At 31.8% G+C, this 17426-nt stretch overlaps 1 protein-coding gene across 1 annotated transcript in view; it reads right to left on the bottom strand.

Annotated features, from left to right (window-relative positions):
- Positions 1-17426, bottom strand: part of LOC145276713 (DET1 homolog) — a 361408-nt gene that overhangs the window by 130116 nt on the left and 213866 nt on the right. The window lies entirely within an intron of this gene.

Below are 17426 nucleotides of genomic sequence, written 5' to 3'. Positions count from 1 at the left end.
AGACATCTCGTTGCTTAACTCCCTACTTAGAGGGTCTCTGTAGGCATGGTCTCTAATTTCATAGTAACCCTTTATGTCTTAGTGGAAATTTTTCTTGTTTATTTCCCACTCCCTCCACCCTTAATTTTTTAGACAAGAAGTGGTTTATATTCTCAACCAAGCAGTGTCAATATCAACTCCCAACCCATTAAAGACATTGATTTTATTGCCTCCATTCTAATTATTTTGGTTTGGTTGCTTTATCGCATATCAACCATTTTCGGGTTATTTAATGTTGAATCTAATAATTTTGGAAAAATATTTTATGTTTCAAGTGGTTTGTGTCTTCAAATATTTATTCATTGTGTTTGGTTTGGTTGTTTTGTAAAGAGAAAAGGGTGGAAAGGTGGGCTGTTGTTTTTGTTTTTGGCTTTGCAGAACATAATTAAGTTTTGCAAAAGGGAATAACAAACAAATAAAAAACATCAACGTTAGATGTATTTTATCTCAGAAAGCAAAAAACTATTTTGACAATGATAAATATTGAACTTTCTTTTCAATACACACAAACACACAAATATAGAAATTATGTTTCTGTAGTTGTATAGAGATAGTTCACGCCTAAATTAACAGAATTTTGGAACACATCTGTTCAGCCTTAGGGGTCCAAATGTTAGCTATGTTTAGTTTTAGTTCCCAGCAAACAAGGTAGAGAAACAAGTGGGAATCATTGATAAAAACTTAGATACCTGCAACTTTTGTAAAATTTTAACAATATATATTAACATCAATTAATAAATATTCCGTAAATTTCAGTTTCTTTGGGATATTTTTTTGAAGAGTTTTAGGTGTAAAAATTCATATATTTCAGATTTGCATTGAATTTGATCCATAATTATTAGACCGCAATTAAAATTATCTGAATTTCAATTTCGTCTTCAGCCCTCTTAAGCTTAACGTTAAATTTAAATCAAGTCATGAATTTTAATCAAAATTAGAATAAGGATTCTTCTAGACATAAGGTATAGAATCACTATATCTTGATTTAATTCTTAAGAGAAAATAAGTTTTTGATGAGCCGTTCCATATAAGTTAAATTTACCAAACCTCCATTACTAACGGTTACTATATCATTACAAATTGATTGTGTGCTCTAGTTGGGGATCCCCCACCGTCGTGTATCTGGAGGAAACTTCACATGCCTTCCTGCAGTAACAGTCCACAATACATTGTAATTTACACTACACTGTAGAAAACCTACTGTTGATTTTATAAAATTATTTTTATATAATGGCTTAAATTAAAGTTTAAAATGAAAAAGTTCAATAATAAATACGAAATCACATTAATCAAAATATATTTAAGCGTATTTTATGACTGTTCAATGCTGGACGCCGAGCTAATATAATATATTTCTGTGAAAAAAAAAAAAAAATCGGACCAACCGTTTAGGAATCTATAAGAAACGAACTTACAATCATACACACAAATTCCATCTATATAATAAGAGACATCTATGAATTAAAAGAAAACAACCAAAAACTTGATCTCAAATTTATTTCAACTTAATTGAGCCTTTTCAAATGAGTGAACTGGTTGCGATATATCACACACAACAGCGTAATACTTAAAGATTGGTAAAATTAATTCCCTAAACACAAGTTTTACACCACTTATTTTATCTTTAATTTAACTGTAGTACATGTTTAAACAAACTAAAAAAAACAAAAAAAAACAAACTTTGAATGTATGTGCTTTTTTTTCAACAAACACACATAATATTAGCTTGCAGCCATATAAAAGATAAAAATATTTTTGGACTGTGCATCGCTACTAACAACCCAGAAAAAGATTACTAAAATCTAAATTATTTAATGGTGGAAAAAATTCTGCAAGTAATCTAATTGCCCAGCTTTTTAAAAATCGACGCTTATTTCCCATAAATAAACCGTCCATTTACCATGAAAACAAACAATTCTTTTTTCTTTGAAATATTTCAATTTGAATTATACATCCGGGTTATCAATTTACATACTATCTTCCTTGAATCTACTTATGTACGTACACACACACACACACACACACGCGCGCGCGCGCGCGCACACGCGCGTTTGTTTTAATAAAAAAATATATAATAAAAACATAAAATCAAGGTCGACTATTAGGTCAGAGACAAACATTTCTTTCAGATTAAAATGTTTGACCTTAGAAACTTGTTAGAGATAGTCATGGGAAAAGAAATATCATTGAGAAAAACAGTTGACAGCTTTGACACAAAAGAAAAAAAAAACAAAATCTACACAGACCCCCTTTTAAACATGTCTCTTTTCACTGTTCAATGTTGACTATGGAGACAAATGATGAGCAAAAATATGAAATTTATCTGTTGCCATTCGAGTTGATTCAAGATTTTTTTTTCTTGCCACCAAAGGCACTTGTAACACAATACAGGCCTTGAAAGGAAAAAGAAAACGCTAGAATCGAACAAAACAACGTTTGTTTTTTAAAAATGAACCATTAATTTCTCTCTCAGCCGTGATGTGATAAAACATTCTATTTCTCTCACATGAGATGAGAAATGATTGAAAAAGAAATGGATAAACAAAAAAAAAATATTTGAAAAAAATAATTCACAGTTGGTTAGGATTTTCAGTTTAGCAGAATCGGTTTTATGGTTTCATCCGAACATGGTACACATGGAGAAACAAATAAATTTTAGTTTGATTGCAGAGTAAATTCATAGAATGGTTGTTCGTTTTTATAGGCTGGAATCGGTATTTCTAGGTTTTATTCTCACTTAACTTCCAAAAATAGTTAGAGTAATTGTGGAGAACGTTTTACCACTTTAAATATCTAGGCTCAATGTTTGTTGTTACGGATTTGGAATTTAATTATTGATATATATATATATATGTGTGTGTGTGTGTGTGTGTGTGTGTGTGTGTGTGTGTGTGTGTGTGTGTGTAAGCATTTCATTGAAATGAAATAGAGTGGGAGAAAGAAAATAAAAAATCGGTTAATAAGACTCCCCAAACCTTAAGTAATAGACTGCCGACTGTTTTTGTAGATCCATGCCAGTCCCTCTCGACAATCGCAGATTCTAATGCTGTTTGCTGTGGTTTTCTATTCATTATCTCCTCTTCTTGTTCTGGCCATGCCATTGTCTCTCACATTGGCAATTGCTGAAGATGCAAACACGTTCTTACAAATATAAAGAAATATAATGCAAAACCTCACAAAAAACACACACAAAAAAACACAAACTCTGACACATTTTGTAGATATTAGTTGTACTCTTAGTGTGTGTGTGTGCGCGATACTATCGCAGAAAAGAACCCTCCAAAAGCTAACGTCTGTATCTTTGTTAAGTTCTAGTACAGGGTGACAAAAAAAAAAAAAGAAGCTAAATGGAGGCCATCTAAAACATATGCTGTAGAACCGAGAAAAAAAGGCCAAAGACCCTAGTGTTTTGATGTGATGTTTAGAATATAATAAACTAGTTATGACCAAAGTTTCATTTCATTCAGACAAAACACTAAGAAACAGGGCCTAATTAGAGTTGGGGCCCGTTTTTTTGGGGTCACCCTGTATATCAACTAAGATTCAATTGAGATAATCTGGCTGTTGAAACGATCACTATTGTTTGGTTGAAATCAGCTCATTTCAGGTCTGCTAAAGCCTTGCTGGTTTGCCCCAAGCTTTAAATGGTCATCAACTGTCCAAACTATAAACTGTTGTAAAATACCAGACTTCTACATTTATTAACTCAAAATCAGAAATCGTATGTCAGGTCTTCTGTCTAAAAGTGACCGATAAGCAGAAAATAACTGCCTCATGAACATTCCCAGCTGACCACCCATCCTATTTTTTTTTTTTTTTTTTATTCCAGACATCATGCATTTCCTCTTTTTTATGAATCACTTCCTAATACTCAGGGGAGGGGGTCCATGCTATCACATTTTTCATTTCTTTTTTGTTTTCAGAACTGAAAAAGTCATATTCTACACTTTAATCCTAGTCTGAAGATTAATAAAGTGTATTTCAGTTAAAATTTCACATTCAACACAATAACCAGATGAAATTTTTTTAAATTACTATTTTCCTGGCATTTCATTTTTGGTGATTGGCCAATGAGAATATATGTACATGTAAATCTATATTATATTTCTCTAAGTCTGTTTGGCCCACTATTTTCTCAAACTACAAGACCGATTTGGATGAAATTTTGTATGGACTTTTATGATAAATTTATGGTGCTGCAAACAATGTATTATGGTATCCATTTGATGCATAATGAGGGATTAACATGGATTATTATTTAATGCAAAACTGAGCACAAAGTTAACGATATTCGACTACCAATTTGGCATAAAGCACTCATTCTAAATCAACAGGCTATAACTTTTGCCAGTTTTTAATATTATATCTTTCTGTCCATTCCATATTTTATCCCAAAACGGACTCAAAAAATCTAGTATTCATATAATCTTTAAATTTATTATGGAGAGTTACTTTCTTTGGAAAGTCACAACAGATACAATTATAGGGGGGGATGCTATTTTAATTTTAAGTTCTTTTAACAGACATAATCAAATATATAAAATTCTGGTCGAGAATCGAAAATGCATTTCTTTAACACTGATGTGAATCATTCTTTTCTCCCCCTCCTTACCTAACATTCATAATGTAACAGTCTCTGCAGAGAAATGTACAAAGAAATAAACCAATTGAAAAACGAATATGCTGGGTTTTTTCATGTTACGCCAACTTGTATTCGGAGACATGAATGCTGCCACTTGCTGCTGCTACTGCATATGTTACAACAAACAGTGACTGGGGAGAATGATACAAGAGAGAGAGACACACAAACCGCAGTTACTGCAAAGAAGACCAGACGAGTCGGCTATTTAGTACATCTCAAGAACTTGTTGATATGTTACAGATGCATTTTGGAGCTTTGGCTTCTTACCAAAGATATTAAATGTTACAGAGAGAGAGAGAAAGAGAGAGAAGGAAAGAGAGAGGGAGAGTTTTTTAAAAGAAAGGTGGTATACTTGTTTAACTCTTCTATTTCGTTATCCATGTTCCCGGACAATGTCAGGTAGCCTAGCTAGGAGAAAATATTTTATTCATTATATCCGACTTGTATTCTTGCATGGCTGTGCAATGTGGTTGACAACAAAACACGATCCTAGCTGCAGTGCATTGGATGAAGAAACTGATGGTCTCTTGCTAAAGACCTCCTCCTGAGAAAATATGTTGCACAATGATGCCTCAACTAGTACAGCCATTTCATCCATCCTCAATCATTTGAATTGCTCCAAAGCATGTCCAATACTCAAAACCATGTGAGGCCATTTGAGACCTGGAGATGATTGGTTAACAATGACCAGATTCTGGTAAACGACACAGCCAAAATACCAATAAACAGGAAAAGATGAAAGTCATTCATGAAACATCTACGACAAAAACATGAAAATAATAATTAACTTAATTATTTGTTATTATATTGTGTTATGGGTTAAGCTGATCTATCCCATTTCAGAAATAAATGAACTTACATAGAGAAAATAAATACAGTTACATCACATAGTGATTTGTGGCAGTTATGATTCCAGAATCATGATGTATACTTCTGCAAGATACTTTTTTTTTACTTGGAAGCCACCACTTATGAAGGCCCAAAGGCTACTCAAGGTTAAGGGTTAATGAATGTAAGGTGGTAGAATAGTAATCTTAGAATTTGATTATTTATGGATTATGGAAACCGCTCAACAAGAACTTGTTTACATTGGATTTGAAGGCTGAACAGTGTTCCACAGGCGGATAGTTCTGGGAAATATGTTTGTTAATACACGTCTTGCTAGTTATAACACTGTGTTTGTTTTGATCATTATCAACCTGAAAAACCATAACATTGGCCATAAAGAATTCAAGACTTACATTGCCACATATTAACATTTATGTATTAAGCTAATTAATGCTGGTTAGTACATGTAATTTCATATATATATATATATATATATATATATATATATATATATATTAGTGATGGGACGATTCCAAATTTTTTCCCTGATTCCAATCCAATTTCCGATTCTGATTCTTTTAACATTTATGAATATTTAATTGGAGATTTGGGTTTTTTTTTTGTGTAAATTTTCAAATTATTACATAAACCCCTGGGTAATTTCCGGGTATATTTTTTCTCAAACATTTTCCTTGTAATATATTGCAAATAGAAAAACAACAAAAGGTTTATTTTGATTTTAAACAAAGCCAAATTGTAACAGTTTGTCGTTAGTGTACAACATGCTACTTGAAAGTTTTCACCGATTGTTACGACCGAATTTCTAAATAATATTACTATTTAAAAAACCATTTTTAACATGGAGAGGGCGTTGGGCTTCATTAAGCATTATGTGCCTTCCTTTTATGAATGTTTAAATTTTATTTTAATTATATAAATTTCGTGGGTTATTAAATTGATTTGCTTTGCTGTAAAAAACCCCCCAAAAAAACAAAACAAAAACGAGATGCAAATAATAACTAGTGAGACCTGTGGAAATTCCACAGGGGACTCATTCATATGTAATATATTGATGTTGGTATTCATGGCGTAAATAGAAATGCTCTGATATTATTGTAACTCTTGTTAAAACTGCAGAAGTATTTAAGCTAGCAGAGACGCCTGGCGTAACCAGGTCGTAAAATACTCTTAAATATGATATTTTAATTCTTGCAGATTTCATATATATTATTATAGAGTTAATGTTCTATCAATCTTTATATGTTATAAAGTTTTGATTTCAAAAATAAAAAAATATGTCCATATGACTTGGGTGCATCAGCTTGAGTTCCTTTAGCTATAATCGAAACCAAAACCAAAATTTATGAAGAATTCTTGATAAAATATTTTACAAAAATTTATTAAAAAAAAAAAAAAATGGATCACTGGAGTTCCATCAGCTATAATCGAAATCGAAACCAAAACTTATGAAGAATTCTTGGTAAAATCATTTATAAAAAAAAAAAAAGATAGATGACTTAAGTGCCACTAGCTATAATTTAAATCAAAACATGAATTATTTATTATAAGAAATGAGAATCCATAACAATTAAACAGTCACTCGGATGTAATCGTGACACACAAAATAAATAAAACACACACGCTATCGTATTAAAAGTCATAAAAACCATGCTCCTTTCCTACTACTAACCCTAAGTACGAGTGCAAATGCAAAAAATATGACATGTGATTTTATGATTTTGCTTAAAATTAGTGGTAAAAATTACTTAACTGCTAAAGAAAAGCTATAATGTACAGGAATGGGATCAGTTTACATTATATTTGTACGCACAATTGCACCCAATTCTAAATTCTAAAATAACGCTTCAGTGTGTTCACACATAATCGCCTAAAAAAGTAGAATTTTATGTTTTGGGCATTTTAAATGTAAATGAAAGTAGTTTTTAAGTTAACAAACTTCTCAATGTTTGCTCTTCTAAAGTTTTGATAAACTTGTGAGATTTTCATTTATATTTTCACTTGTGCTAAAACCAAACAAAATATAAGGAAACATGAAATATTTCAAAGGATGTGGCAATCAGACAAAACCAGCGATAGAAAAAAGTCCAAGCATATTAAATCTTTGATATTAAAGTGTGAAGTCTCTAATAGACACCATATGGCCATCTATCAAATAGGTGCACAAAACTTTTTAAAATCTGTGATACTGAATAGACAAGTGGACTCTATAATATTTACTTTTCGGTACAATAAAAACTAATAAAAACAAATTAAATTAGGTTTGGAGAGTCTACATTTGGGAATGGGTTTTCAAATATGCTTGGAATAAAAATTGCCACAGCCGAGAAGGTGTCCAAAGAGGTGCCATAAGACTTTAATTATTTCAGAAGAAACTGATGACAGACACTCCAATGTACAGCTAGCGCCAACGAAATTTACCCTCCCCCCAGAGCATTTAAAACATTTTAGTAATCATGTGAACTCCCTCCAATGAGGCACATAGACATTTTATCGAATAGATGCAAAACAATTACAAAGGCAACAAGCAAGTTATCTCTTAATAAATTACCAATGAATAAAATAAATTAAAGTCCGCTAATCAATGTTAAATCTGTAAATGAGATTTCTAACCCCTTCTGTGGCCCTTCTCAGTCTTATGTTGTAAAGGAACAGATTCTAATAAAAAAATAAAAAATCTGTGCTTTTTTTCATTTTTTATTTCAAAATTTTAAAAAATCGGTTTGGAATCGGAAATTAGACTATAATTTTTCCGATTCCAATACCTGATTTCAATTAATCGTCCCAACACTAATATATATATATATATATATATATATATATATATATATATATATATATATAGGGTTTCTAAACTATCTTATGAAAAAAGAATAATGTACATTCTGAAATAAATTAGAACTTAATTGTACATTATGTACATCACTAATGAGTTTAAAACATGTAAAAAAAAAAAAGAAAAAAAAAAAGATACTAGCAATTGATATAATTTGTTAATTTGGCAGAGATAAAATAATAGTTTTGAGAAATCATGCAAAAATATACCAACATTTTAATAATATATCGATTATGTTAAATAAAACTGTTTCTTTTGGATTTCTGTTTAGCGAAAGTCTTGCCCAGCTTTGCTGTTGTATAGCGAGGAAAAGTCCCTTTTGATTAATACTTACGTAATTCCAGCTTAATTTAAAAATTTATATAAAAAAACAACTAACCTTTACTTTGAAATGCTTCTCTTTTGGAATGATTTTGTGTTAAATCAAATATGTTAGAATCAAAATATATTTTCATCTCAGAATGGTTTTATATAATAAAAAATATATTTTAAAACTTTAAAAATAGTCTTCAGTTTTGAATGTTTTTAATATGTTGTAACAAAAAGATATTTTTAGTTTTTACATTTAAATGTTTTTAAGTTTACATGAAAAATAGTTTTAAAAAACTTATTTTTTGTTACAAAATACTTAAAACAAATATTTAAAAGTAAAGACTACTTTTTATGTAAACTTTAAATATATTTTCAAAGTAAAAATGTTTTGCATAGTTTTTAAAATTAAACTGGAATTACATGAATATTAATCAAAAGGGACTTTTCTTCAGTATACACCAGTATGACAGCAAGATTCCACTAATTAGAAAACAGAAGTAAAAAAGAAACAGTTTTATTTAACATTATTAGCAGGCGGGGGGACCTGATCTTGTCGGTCGTAAAATACATTTTAATTCATGCAGATTTCGTAATTATTATTACAGAGCTAATTCTCTATTGAATATTATATTGTACCTAATATATAGTATGGATTTCAATGTAAAAAAAAAAAAAAATGATTCAGGTGTCATCAGCTGGAATCGAAAAAAAAAACATTTAGTGCTTCAGCCACGTTCCCTAACACAACAGACATATGAAAGTTTGAACTTTTAGCTATGATTAGTTTTATGCATGCACGAACTAATACAAATATGTCGGTAAGTTGAAATGAACATTTTGCTGATTTCTATATGTGTTATTTATCCATCCAAAGATGTGACTCTATAATCTATCTTTGGTATATGATTACTATTTCCTATTAATTTCAGTGTTATGTGACCAGAAGTTTAAGAGTTTATCGGTTAAATATTTACAAACACACATGCATAATATACTGTTTTATTTATATAGATAAATATATCAGATATCATTGTTGATCAATAAGACAGCATGCGCTATATGGTTGATCAACATCACAATTCCTGGTGATTACATGAAATTTAAAGAAATAAATAATTATGAAATCATAAAATAAGCCAGAGTTCGGGTCAAAATGATGGTGACGCTAGCAGTTTTTTTTAATTAGAACTCTTGGATCAATTTGTAAAAAGTTATTTGAAGGAAATCTGAATGGCCCAAAAGAATAGTTTTATAAGTACGTGGTCAGAAAAATGTCCAAGTTCATAAGTCCTCAGCCTTTAACTTTAATGATTTAAAAAAAGAAAAATTTTATCGTGACATCTTTTTTTACCAATCATAAAAATATTTTTCATAAAAAAAAAAAATTGGTTGGTATGCAACTGAAATGACAAACTTCTTGGTTGAATAATCAATAAGAATGAATAAGAAGGAATTGGAGAGTTATTAAAAGGATTAAAAGAAAGGATTTAATAACTGATCAATTTGAAATTTGCTGACGAGGTGGGGAAGGGGAGTAATATTTTGTTCTCAGATATCAAAGAGAGGAGGAGGAGGATTTATTTATAGAGAGAGGAGGAATGGGCTGAAAAAGAGAATGAGCAAGGAAGGGGTAAGTAATAATATGAAAGCAATGGGGGTGGAAATAAGAGGAAACAGAAAATTGGAGTTAAGGAAGAGGAAATAGAATTAAGAAAATTAAGAGAGAAGTGGTACTAGGAGAGAAAGTGTCAGCATAGAGAAAGGAGTAGAGAAAGAAAAAGAAATGAGTAGAGAGAGGTGGCGAGAGGGGGTAGAGAGAGATGGCGGTGTAGTGTTAACAGAGAGAGCAGGGTTGGAGAGGTAACAAGAAGGGTTTGAAGACCACAGGGATAGTTAGAGAGTATAAAGAGAATCTGAGAAGCAGGTAATTGAAAATACACACAACTATCAGAAAGGAAAGCGGGGGAGGGGGATAATAATATGCACTCGATTATTGTTCCTCAATTTGTAATCACTCATTTTGTTAAGGATTATTAGTATTCTCTTCGAATCTTGAATAATCATTGAAAAAAAAAAGTTCATTATTAAAAAGGCTATTCATGACAATGTTAGCATGCAAATGAACAATGGCACAAATATCGCAATAATAAATCTTTTGGAAATAATTCTATACAACTTTCACGATTAAAATGAACAAGATTATTTCTCATAACTGTATCCTATATATTCATTGGTTTCTCTCCCAGATAAAGTATTGCACAAGGACAAGTTAAAAGGCATTGTTACAATTCTCAATTGTTTCAGTTCTCAAGCATTAGCATAAAACACTAACCATGGCACTTATAACTTGATGCGATAGGATTGTACTGCATAAGTTAAAGCTGGGATATCTAATTTTGAAGATCCTTCTGCTCTCACTTCAAATTTTAAAGGCTCCCACCTACAAGACAAGTATAGGACCAAGTTTAATGTAACGTCAGAGATGAATATAACCATCACATGTTTAAACAAAGGATTAATCAATTGTTAGATTTTTTGTTTTTTTTACATATCTTTCATCCCATTCTTATTCATTATGGTCACCTTCATTTTAAGTTTATATGCTGAGGTTTGTTTTAACTGACCATTACTTGATGTAAAGAAAAAAAAATGAAGTGGAATGTTAGATATTGGAGACAGGTATGAAAACACAGTAGAACGGTGGCCCTAGGATATGTTTTTTTTTTCAGGTTATGATGTGGAATATGTTTTTCCGGACCCTGGTTACGGTATTTGCCCCGCCTTATGTTATTTGATTATATACATGTATATTATATACTGTACTGTATTTTGTTAACAATTTTTCAAACTGTATCCCAGTGTTTTACTGTAATTCAAATTTTGTTGGCACTCCCCTATCTTTGTGGCCACAGATTTTATCGCTCCAGCCAAAACATGAACTATGTAAGGAGTTAAAAAAATATATATTTCTAGATCAAAAACTAGCCATATTCTGACTCCGAAAACATCATATCTTCCCCCCTTTGTCAGAGAAACATTGCTGACGGAATATGAAGACTAAAGGGTAAAAATAAAGGAAACGGGTTACGAGGCTGACCAAAGTAACTCCAAGGTTCACTTTCTACTCTGGTTTGGTGAGAAGTCCTCTGTGGAGTTGGGTCATCTAATTTTTAAAGGTTTTGTCAGACATAAATTTTATTAACAATCCCGGTGGAAACTAATAATATTCCGCTATAGTGATAAGAGAGAGGGAGGTGAGATAGAGATTCATTTTATAATAAAACTGGCTTTGTAATTTAGAAGAAACCTAGCGAACCTATATCAGCTGTATTTCATGACCCTTGCCCCGGTAAAAACCAAAGTTTCTCATGAACCCAATTAAAATTTCAAATCTTCACCCTTGATCAACTTGATACCAAATGATGTCAGAACAAGATTCAAAGTTGCAGTGAGTTCATCTCAATTCAAAATAATGCAACAAGAAACGTTTACCATCAAGACATGATCAATTGGCGATTGGTATCAACTCAATGCAAAATACTTAATTGGAATTTGTGATATATTAAAAACTATCCTACCATATAAAGATTATAATTTAATAATTTTGAATTCAAATAGGATTTTGTTTTGTAGGATATTGAAAATTATAACTTGCAGCACCAGAACTCTTTTCAAGTTACAATTTTGTTTCCTCGATTACTATTTTTTTCACATGCATGCACATATTTTGCTGATGGATCTTGACTGATCAAGCATAAACAAAATATTGCTTTTCCCTTCATGTTTGGCTCCCTTTATGTTCATTAAATCTTGTCACTTTGTGTGGCTTATCTAGTCATTCTCTAGAAAACATGCCACACCTTTTGTATCTGTGTTGGTAGCAGAGAAAGCACACCTTTTGTTTCTTTGAGATGAGATGGTTTGTGGCATCACTACTACAGATAGAAACACCTTTTGTAAAAAAGCAATTGTATACGATTAGTTGAAGCCATGTTGATTATATCGTCACCATCATCAGTATTATTGCACAATGAAACCGAATAGATCCAGCAGGATTTGGACTCAACATAATCGATACTATGGTTTTTATTCATCCTCCCCTCCCTTTCAAGGCACATTGCCACTGAAGTGTAAGAATTTACAAGGGAGCAACCTAGGTGGAGAGTTGGGCAGCAAGATGTTTGTTCATATTACATTTAAATACTTGCATCTTGGGAAAGTTTGGGGAAACAGGAAAGAAATTCCAAAGGCAAGCAGACAAAGTTGTTAGAATAACCTCTACAATGAAGGGGTGGAATTTTGCTGCTGCTCAGATGCATCAAGGGTATAAGTACAGTAGGTTCATCAAAACATGTTCCGTGGAAGTATTAGTGAAACAAGCACTCTGATGTTTATAAATTTTTGGAGATGAGGATTGATAATTTGGATCATTCAGACTATTGCTTTCATCTTGATGTTATTCACAATGTTTCGAGTGATTTAAGGTCAGAGGTTACATTGTCTGAAATGTGAGCATAACATTCGAAATGAGAAAAGCAGTTGGAAGAATCCAAATAAAACAAACACTGGGATGTAACACTGCAGCAATGCGATATCGCCTGGAACTTCGCAGCGGCATTTCTTAAGTCACATGATCTGCACAATAAATAATATAAACATTTGTAAGAATAAAAGTGGACATTCTTACGAATGTTGAATTCTATCAAAAATTATAAACATTAAATAAAAAAAACTTATTAAACCATTTATAATATTTTGAAACCAAAATAACCCAAGACACCATGAGAAAAAAACATGCATACACTTTTTTACCAATACTTGTACAAATGAATTGCATATTCAAAAACGCAGAATATTAATAGAAGAAATAATATATTTTGCTCGACAGGAGATTGTAAGCATAGACAATGAATCATTAATGATCCAACTGCTAATTACGATTGTATTAGTCTGAAGCGAAATAAGCTTTGGTTTCATCTTGAAAAAGCATCAAACGAAAGGAAAAAAAATGATAAAACTAATTAAAGTAGAGCATCAATCAATTTAGAATTGAAGAGAAACACTAACTTGGATGTGTTCAATGGGCTTTTACGCATCAGTCTGAGTTATTGAATGACAAAACCACTTTGTTGACTTCATTCCACAATTGTACACTTCAGTTTCTATGTTTGGCTTGTAGTTTTTATGGTCTATCAACCATCATTGGGTCATCTTCTGTTGGGTCAAAGTGAATACTTGTAACTAATGTTAGATATTGACAGGGTAACGCCGAACGCATGTTAGTTGACGATTACGATGATTGTCATTAAATTTATAAAAATAGAATGCCAGAAAGAACGTTATTATAGCAAAATAAATATTTACGGATAAAATTATTTATGTTACGATGTTTTAATAGAAAAGAATGTTAGAACACAAACAATTTAAAAATAGATTTGACCTCTGGAGTCTGACGTAGTATTACATAGAAGTTACTTAAAATGACGGACTTTACATAGAGTTTGAAAAAGACATGAATCATTTAATAGTCAAGAGTTGGGAGTGAGATAAAGCCGACAGAGTTGGAGTTGAGGAGGGACAGACACAGTCTGCTTATCATGATGGCTCCCAATAAAGGGGATCAGAAATAGCGATAGTCTAGGACCAGCATTGCAGCTTTCAAATGGGGGAAATATTTGGTAAATAAAGCTGCTGTAAGAACCAGCAGGACTTTGAATTGTACGAGTCTTCATTGCAGCTTTTCTGAGGATCAGTCAATAAAGACCAAAAGATGAACCAGGTATGTTTCTCTGATTTGCCTGATGTTAAAACCCCACAGGACTGTTATCCATTCGTTTCTGTTGTAAATGTTACATGTCCGTTGTTAAACTGCATCTGTTGTTAAACTGCATCTGTTAATATATCAACAATGTCCTAAGTGTTCTACATGCATCAATTCAATGAACAATAAAACACTAGATTAGATGAGCACACACATACACAAGTCATATAGATGACTGTGACACATATATACAAACGTATGTACTCTCTGTATACCCACATTCATTAGAACATTTTATACCATTAGATAATACATGGGGTTATATAAGACGTGTATACATAATACATACACCTCCAGTATACAAGACTAAAAAGACGACTCTAGATTTCTCAACATGAAATTGGTGCCTCACAACATTGAATGCAGTTTTCTATTATAGCATAGTACAGTTGGGAGGGGGGACTCGAGTTTTTGATATGTTTGAGAAATACGGTTGGCAAAAAAAACAACAAAAAAAACAACAAAAAAAAAACAGGCTGTGACATATATATAATTTGTTTAGCAAGATAGTTTACCTATAACTTTAAGGGGGGGGGATCATAATTCTTTTTGAGTAATATTAGAGTGTAAATGAACACAATAAATCTATATCTGATATTGTATGATTCCATAGTTTGGCAACAGTATCCATTACCCCCAATACACTACCATCTTACCAAATACTAATTTGAAACTGTATAAAAGTAAATATATAATATCATCTTTTCTTTTATCCTTTTGTTTAAAAATGACAGAATATTTCATCTTTTCGATCTGTTATTTGCAGTCAATACACAAACGATGGCAATTTGACTTTTATACAAATGAGTCCTTAGAGAAATGCATGCCCTGAGTTTTGCTGCAATTATTATTACTGTTTATCGATTTAAGTTCTTGAATAGGAAATATTTCAACAAGTGTGTCAGATTAAAGATCAAACCTATCGATATGCCTTTAAACTTAATATAATCAACAAGTGCAGTGGAGGCCTCTTATTAGAATCACTTGAATTCTGTTGTTTTACAATAATAAATGGTTTCGGTCCATTTTAAGGCAAATCAATAGTTTTGGAGTAATTTAATGCTGAAACAGGGATTAGAATGAAAAATTTATTATTTGCAGAAAATTGTCAAAATATGTTTAGGTAATTGTGATGTATGCTGAATTTATAAAACTGATTAAATTCTTTGATTAAAAAATTCGACTTGTTGAAAAAATTTTTTTAAAAATATTTTTATACAAGTAATTTCATAAAAACCTTTAAGGTAAAGTTGGGAGTAATCTAGATACAATAAAACTGAACTACTAAAGAAATGAAAATTATAAAAAGAACGGTTTGCATCACTAATTAAAACAAAGTCAAAGGTTTTTGAATTTTTGAGATAATGATTGATAATTAATATTATTGAACCTTTTAACTTTCAGATGACTAACTTACAACTGATTTGTACAAAGTACAAGGCAGAATGATAAAATTATCGTCATAGAAAAGACGACATGATTCCATTCCCGTTTGATGAAAAACAGTTTTCTTTTTTTGTTGCAGACCATCTATTAGTTGACCAGTTGTACACAAATCCTAAGAGCGATCCAAGTTATGACAACAGGATCATTGCCAGCACTCTCAAAATGCAAATCCGAACAGTTCAGTACTTGAGGGCACAGCTCAATGAAGGTTCCGGCTATGGTCTTTGGTGTGGTTTCAAGAGAGGGCTACATCATACCACCACACATCTTCGAAGTCGGCTTGAAAGTTAACACCAAAATGTACCTGGATGTGCTGAAGAATATGGTGATCCCCTGGTGCAATCAGGTGGCCGCTGGCAGACCCTGGGCGTAACCGCAGGACTCGGCGCCAGCCCACAAGTCCAAAGAGATCCAGGCTTGGCTTCAGAAGAAGTGCTATGACTTTATACCCTTCTCTCACTGGCCTCCTCCTCCCCTGACCTAAACCCACTGGACTACTTCACTTGGTCATACATTAAGAACATCACCAATATGACCTCCCACAGTACCAAAAGCAGCCTGAGCACTGCCATCTGCCAAGTATTTGCCCAACTCCTGCTGGTGCTTGTAGAAAAGGCATGCTCCTAGTTCCAGACACATATTGAGGCAGTGATTGAATACATAATCAAGTTACCGGAATTGATTTTTTCAATAAAAGTTTAAAAATAAAGCTGTATTGTTTACTTTAGGGCAACAAATTTATCATTCTACCCTTTATTTTATTCATTACATCCTGGGTTCTTGCTCAATGCGGGCAACACTAAAAATGCAATTGTGAATTACTGAGGGCTTCTACCAAGTCATAGCAGATGGAACGAGGGCATGTTACTCCCATGGATTAGGGTTCCATTTAATATTCCATGCAGATTCCAGAGTTGAAGGTTACATTGACCGAAACATGAAAATAACACTCAAGATGAGAATAGTAATACAAATAATATGAACGAGAAAAGTGTTTTTACTTCTTTATGATCCCACATCGGAACGTTATAAAGTAGAGGGTTAAGCAAACACTATGAACATTGACATAATTTCACTCAATTTATTTTTGTTATAATAACCCTCAAAATATTATGAACTATTATTTTTCTAATGAATGTTATTAGTGTTCAGTGCTAAAAATCATTGTAATCTTTGATAATCAACGATTTAAAATAATTTCCATCTCTTGCATTATCACAGAAGCGACATCTGATAGTGCTAAAAATAATGTTGGAATATCGTGATGAAACAATATTATCTTGAGTTCTGTCTGAGATTATAGGATTTATGGGTGATATCGATCCAATGATTTTTTTTTTCTTTGGTAATTATCCTCATTTTTTAAAAAAATGTTTTATATTTTGGTTTCATTCAAAAAAGTATCTCAAAATGGACTGACCAAAACAGATTGGTTGAAAAAAAAAAAAAAAAAAAAAAAAAAAATTATTTGCACATTTCAAATA

The sequence above is a fragment of the Euprymna scolopes genome, chromosome 5 (assembly GCF_053919585.1).
Source record: "Euprymna scolopes isolate OS-2025 chromosome 5, ASM5391958v1, whole genome shotgun sequence".
Lineage (NCBI taxonomy): Eukaryota > Metazoa > Mollusca > Cephalopoda > Sepiida > Sepiolidae > Euprymna > Euprymna scolopes.
The sequence above is the reverse complement of the archived record's forward strand: the minus strand, read 5'-3'. Positions and strand labels throughout refer to the sequence as shown.